This window comes from Amaranthus tricolor, chromosome 4 (assembly GCF_026212465.1).
Source record: "Amaranthus tricolor cultivar Red isolate AtriRed21 chromosome 4, ASM2621246v1, whole genome shotgun sequence".
Taxonomy (NCBI): Eukaryota; Viridiplantae; Streptophyta; class Magnoliopsida; order Caryophyllales; family Amaranthaceae; genus Amaranthus; species Amaranthus tricolor.
In genome coordinates this window covers 29,942,810-29,949,590 of record NC_080050.1, presented here as the reverse complement: position 1 = coordinate 29,949,590, position 6,781 = coordinate 29,942,810, and the positions used below count along the sequence as shown (strand labels likewise).

At 32.0% G+C, this 6,781-nt stretch overlaps 1 pseudogene; it reads left to right on the top strand.

Annotated features, from left to right (window-relative positions):
- Positions 1-4,413: 4,413 nt before the first annotated feature.
- Positions 4,414-5,639, top strand: LOC130810939 (photosystem II protein D1-like; annotated as a pseudogene).
- The last annotated feature ends 1,142 nt before the right edge of the window (positions 5,640-6,781 follow it).

Here is a 6,781-nt window from a genome sequence, read left to right as displayed (position 1 = left end):
TGGGTCGGATCAATTCGCGTGTGTATCAATCTCTCATGCTTTCTCTCGTTTTTTTCATTTTCTGGGCATTTTTTAAATTTAATCTTAAAGGTATCAAATTTTGACCTTCAAGGTATCAATTTCAACTTAAAGTAAACTTTAAACAGATCAATTAAAATAAAATAAAAAATTTAATTTTGACCAATTTGTGAGCAATTTTGACATTAAACTGATCAATTTCTACTTAAATATGATTCTGTTTCACAATTTGAAAACAAAGTTAATAAAATAGTATTATTTTATCATTCTATGGATGAATTTCAAACAATAAATGAATGGTCAATAACACTATCAAAATTAAAAATAGTGTTAAAACATTGTACAATATAAGTATTTTTATTCAATGCAACATGATGGTTCTAATGAAACATAAGAGTACTTGTACTCTTTAATCATCGATCAATAATAATGATATTACTCTTTCCTCAACACGTTTATATATATTTGTAAATAGTTCAAATTGAATATGTTAATAGTTAAATTATGACACATAAATTGATAATTGATGTTTTATGATCTAACTCAATTTTGAACGTATAAGCTTCAATTATCGTTTTCAAACTAAGTCTTTCAAAGTCTATAAAGATATTTTATATGTTTTAGTTCAAATTGAATATGTTAATAGTTAAATTATGACCTATAATTTGACAACGTTGTTTTATAATCTTCAATTATCGTTTTAAAAATAAGTATTCAAATTGTATAGATATATTGTATAACATTTAGTTCAAATTTAATATCTTAATAGTTTTAACAGTATTATTTATAGTTTTATTAACTATCCAATTGTTTTTTGAAATTCATCCATAGAATGATAGAATAATACCATTTCATATAATTTTGTTCTAAAATTGTGAAACATAACCATATTTAGGTAGAAATTGATCAGTTTAACGTCAAAATTGATCACTTATAGGTTCAAATTGAAATTTTTTACTTTAATTGATATGTTTAAGTATTACTTTACGTTGAAATTGATATCTGTAAGGTCAAAATTGATACCTTAAAGGTCAAAATTGATAAATGTTCAGAAAATGGAAAAAATAAGGAAAAACGTGTGATGTTGTTACACGCACGAATTGGGCCGGCCCACTCTTGGTCTCAATTTGAGACGGTCTCGGCCAAGTTTTGGTGTTTACGTTTTTCTTTTCTATAAATGCCCTTATTTTGTCTTGCCCTTAATTACACATATCTTCTCGGTTCCAAATTACTTGTAATGATGAGATTTTTTCGCAATCTAATGCGTTAATTCAATCTTTAATATCTTTAATTATATACAATAAAAAGTTATAATAATTTAATATTAATAATCTTTGTATTCAGACACATCAAACAAGATATTATTTGACTATATTTTAACTTATAGATTAATTATAGATTTTGTTCAAAAAAAATCACAAATTATGGGTGATGAATAAATAGTGCAATATTTCTAATATTGTAAGTAATTTGGAACGAAGAAAGTATTTAAATAAGACATGGGAGGTATTTGGTAATTGGTATTTTGGTTGTGTTTTTTTTTATTTTTGACTATTTGACTTTTCAACTTCAGCTTACATCAAAAAAATCATTTTCAATGTTTTTTTTATTGACTTGTTGATCTTTTTCTCTAATAAAAGTTAGTAGATAATTTCACAAAACACGTCTAAGCAACTGACTTATCTAGCTGACTTAAAATTTTATGAATATAACCGACACTTTTAATTAGTTAAATAAGCCAAATAAAAAACCAACGAACCACAATTATTTTGTCAAATGTTCACATAATTTTTAAACTGGACTTAGATATGATTTTTGATCTAAATAGTCTAAAAAATTTGGACCTTCTCAAGATCCATTGAATCTAGCAGCCAACGGGTCTATGGTCCGATGCGAAAACTTATTTTTGCCCAGGATTATAAATATTTAAGTATATTAATTAGTATCTTATAAACCCAATTGACTTCCATCTAAGAGAGAATTGAGTTTTGCCTTGGTTGAAGAATCGTTATCATTTTTTAGAAAATATTATAAATTCGATTCTCACCTAATTTTCTTTTTCTTTCAACATACCATGTACCTGGATAAGCCTTGATTTATATAGAAAGATGTTTTAATTGCACTTCAAAATTCAAATTACATACAAGAACATACAATAGTGTGAATTCAATTTCAAATATGAAAAAAAGATAAAGCAAGTTCACAATTTAATATAGAAACCCTACTTAAATTTCGGAAATCATTTTTTTTGGAGCTTTTACTCTTATTGTCATATGATTTTTGATTGATATTTTTTTGGCTTATGAAGTTTGTACATCTTGTATTTTCTCAATATTAACATTGATAATAAGTCTAACTCGGAAACAAATGTTAAAAATAAACTAACATTTGCTCAATCCGTTGAAAATAAACTCAACTAATGATTATTTTTAAATAAATTCATCTATTTGGAATAATTGCTCAACTTAAACCCAACTATTGTTCATTTATAATTGCTTGAAAGCATTGAAAATGCTTATAAACAATAGGTGTATTTATTTTTAGCAAATATATTTTACTTTAAAATAAACAATAGATGCGTTTATTTTAAGCGGATCAAGCAAATATTGATTTATTATGAACAATTTTCCCATTTAATAATGACACTGCCCAACTTTTAAAAATTATAAGGATATAAGCTCTTTGTTTTCTTTGATAAGAGAGTATTAGCTGTGTGCCCATGAAATGAGTACGGTAAACAGAAATTGGGTTATAATGTTATTGGGTCCATGTCTCGTGCAATAGACAAAAATTGGAAATGTATAAGACAATTTATTAAAAAAATAAACAAAATAGTATAAGTTTCAACTTTATTCCAAAAGTAAGCGTGAAATTCCCAAACCTAACTGTTCGCAGTTACTAACTGCGAACAGGTCAAATAGCTGTTAGCAGTTAGTAATTGCTAACAGCTATTTTTGTCTTTTTTGACTTGTTCGCAGTTAGTAACTGCGAACAGCCCCAAACCTCAGGTTTTGGAATTTCACACTTACTTTTAGAATAAAGTTGAAACTTATACTATTTTGTTTATTTTTTGATAAATTGTCTTATATATTTCAAATTTTCGCAATAGACTCCATTTCTAAAAATGTTTAACGGATCACAAGGTGGCCATATGATTCTATCTCGACTAGTTTTCGCAAGTACAAAACTATAAACTATCTTCGCCTCACCAATTGTAAAATTATAACTCTAATTAGGTATGAAACATACAATATTAATTTCAAAGTTATTATAGGGTCCATTTGGTAGATCGCTTTCACAAATTCGGTCTAAATGTGAGACCAATTCTATTGTATTAATCTAATGTATATTTACGTGATCACTTACGGCTGTAAAATGATCATTTACAATTTTAAAGTAACTAATTAGAAAATAGAATGATTGTAAGGGCTTGTTTTAAGATGAGACGGTCTCATACAAAACTTGCTTAAATGACTTTTTAAATGATTTTTGACTTTTGCGTTTTTAATGGGTCAAACAAACTATAAAAGTGTTTGGTGAATAACATTTAAGCCATTGAAAAGCGACTTTTAAGGTACAATAAAAAAGCTACCCATATTGGCTTTTGGCCTTTTTACCCATTTTATTTCTAATAAACAGTCAACAATTAATTAATTAATTTTTTTTCCCAAACATTTCCATATTACCCAATTTAAATAGCTAGCATAAATAGTTGGTTTATTTATCAATATTTTCATCTAGGCAAGCCAAACAACAGTTTCACCAACAAATACAGTCAATAGTTATTTGCCAAATAAACCTAATGTTGAATTCTTTATTACAATTGGTATTTTTTTTTATTAGGCTAAGAAAAGGGAGGATTAGAAAAGGGTGGTCACAAATGGTGATAGTATATTCATGAATTAACATGAAACCTCACAATTATGGATGTGCACAAATATCCGATTTGAATTATTCGATCTAAAATATTTTATATTCGATTTTAAAAATTAAATATATCCAATTTTTGAAAATTAAATGTTAGCTACATTTTATCTTTATTTTTATTCCTATAAGTGGCTCGTTTAGCGTGAGGAAACTATATGTTATTGCATTGTTTTATCGGATTTTACGCTTGTTTTGTTGCTTTGGTGTTTTATTTCATTCCAGGATCTAATCATCAGAACCGAGCACAAACTAGCCCTTTTTGTTGCATACATTGCTCACCTAAAAACCGAGGGCTCAAAGAAGTGAAACATCATGAGCCAAGCCACAAGAACAAGCCAAAAGAAGCCCACTCGAACAGAATTAGCTCGAGCCAAGGTAGCTCGAGTAGTCCTGAAGCACGTACTTGAGATCAAAAGTTAAGTATCACATTCCTGAAGGTCGCTCTACCATGTATACATTCCACTAGATATGGAGAAAGAGATCAAATTGGAGATCAACGGAGAGGTGAGGTGGTCTTGACAATAGGTATCTAGTACATCATGCCTACGGTCGAGAAAGCAATGACTAAGTAAGAGAGGAGTTAAGTCTCCCGCTAGAGTTGCCTATGATCTTCTTTCTTTTCTAAGGGAGAATAAATGGGTTAGTAAGAAAATGTCGGTAATCCGCTGTACTTTGTAGGGGGAGGATCTATCTTGGCTTTGCCTACTGTGACTTTGTCGAAAGACGACCCCGAGCTTGCCGGTAAGCCCGAAAGAGAATTATAACTACTTATTTAATGAGTTAGAGAAACGAAGGAATCGACTAGAAGGCGTATTGCTTCAAGGAAACAATATTATTTCGGGTGCTAATATTCCTACTTCTGCAGCTATTGGGTTGCACTTTTACCCAATCTGGAAAGCGGCATCAGTTGATGAGTGGTTATACAATGGTGGTCCTTATGAACTAATCGTTCCACACTTCTTACTTGGTGTAGCTTGTTATATGGGTTATGAGCGGCAACTTAGTTTCCATCTGGGTATGCGTCCTTGGATTGCTGTTGCATATTCAGCTTTGATTGCAGCTGCTATTGCTATTTTCTTGATCTAACCAATTGGTCAAGGAAGCTTTTCTGATGGTATGCCTCTAGGAATCTCTAGTACTTTTAACTTTATGATCGTATTCCAGGCTGAGCATAGCATCCTTATGCACCCATTTCACATGTTAGGTGTAGCTGGTATATTTGGCGGCTCCCTATTTAGTGTTATGTATGGTTCCTTGGTAACTTCTAGTTTGATTAGGGAAATCACAGAAAATGAATTTGCTAACGAAGGTCACAGATTCTGTCAAGAGGAAGAAACTTATAACTTCATAGCTGCTCATGGTTATTTTGGTCGATTGATCTTCCAATATGGTAGTTTCAACAATTCTCGTTATTTACACTTCTTCTTAGTTGCTTGGCCTGTAGTAGGTATTTGGTTTACTGCTTTAGGTATTAGTACTATGGCTTTCAACCTAAATGGTTTCAACTTCAACCAATCTATAGTTGATAGTCAAGATCGTGTAATTAACACCTAGACTGATATCATTAACCGTGCTAACCTTGGTATGGAAGTTATGCATGAACGTAATGCTCATAACTTCCCTCTAGACTTAGTTGCTATCGAAGCTCAATCTACAAATGGATAAAATTTCGTTTTTAGTTTAGTGTAAATGAGTTATTACTACACCATAGAGGTTAGTCTATGGGAAGCCATGCCATTTTTACAGTAGAGCTTGAACATAGAGCATTTTGGGCAATCAAAGCCCTTAATTAGAAGAGATTGTTGGATATCAATGAACTTGATGAGACACGCTTGTATGCGTACGAGAGTTCGAAGCTACACAAGGAAAAGACCAAGCGATGGCATGACAAAGGTCTTATCAGAAGAAACTTTGAGGTTGGACAATTGGTGTTACTATTCAACTCCCGTTTGAAGTTATTCCCAGGAAAACTGAGGTCACGTTGGCGGGTCCATTCAAGATCACAAGGGTATTCCCCTGTGGTTCCATTGAGTTGTCAAACGCGAAAGGAGAAACATTCAAGGTGAATGGTCAACGTGTCAAACATTATCGCGCAGGTGAGCATTTAGCGGGGCCAGTGGTAATGCCGCTTGAGCCCCTACGTGTTCTGAATGAATAATGCGCAACGGTCAAGCTAACGACCTTAAACAAGCGCTTATTGGGAGGCAACCCAACTTTGGTATGTCTTTGTGTATACTTACTTTTATTTCTTGTTTTTGTATCATATTTTATGTAACATGCTTGTACTAAGTTAATGGATGCAGGATTTGATAGTTGAGTTGTTGATGGTGTGCATAAAACTGAGAAATATGTAGAACTAGCGCTGCAGGGTCGAGCAAAAGGGTATTTTAAATATAACATTGCACTACAAGTGGTCTGAAGGAGATATCAGCTGAAAAACACCCCGCTCGACTAGCCGAGCAAAGTTGGCTCGGGTTAAGCGAAAAGTAGGCATCAGACACTAGATTAGAGAATTTGCTCGACCAGTCGAGCAACCCTTCTATAGCTCGCTCGACTACTTGAGCAATTTTCCAGAATGCTCAGCAGAAGAACAGAATGCAAATAAAAGTGAACTGTACTTCGCTCGACAGGTCAAGCGGGGAGCAGTTTTCGACAGAATTCGTTTTTAAAACCAGATCTACACGACCAAACCTTCATTTCACTCGAGCAACATCACCTTCTCTCACTTTCTCCGACTAAAAACTCAAATCCTAAGCCCTAAGATCCTTCAATCCTTCTACATTCACTCATCATCAACAACAACATTTTATTTTTCAAATTCATCATTTACATCCAC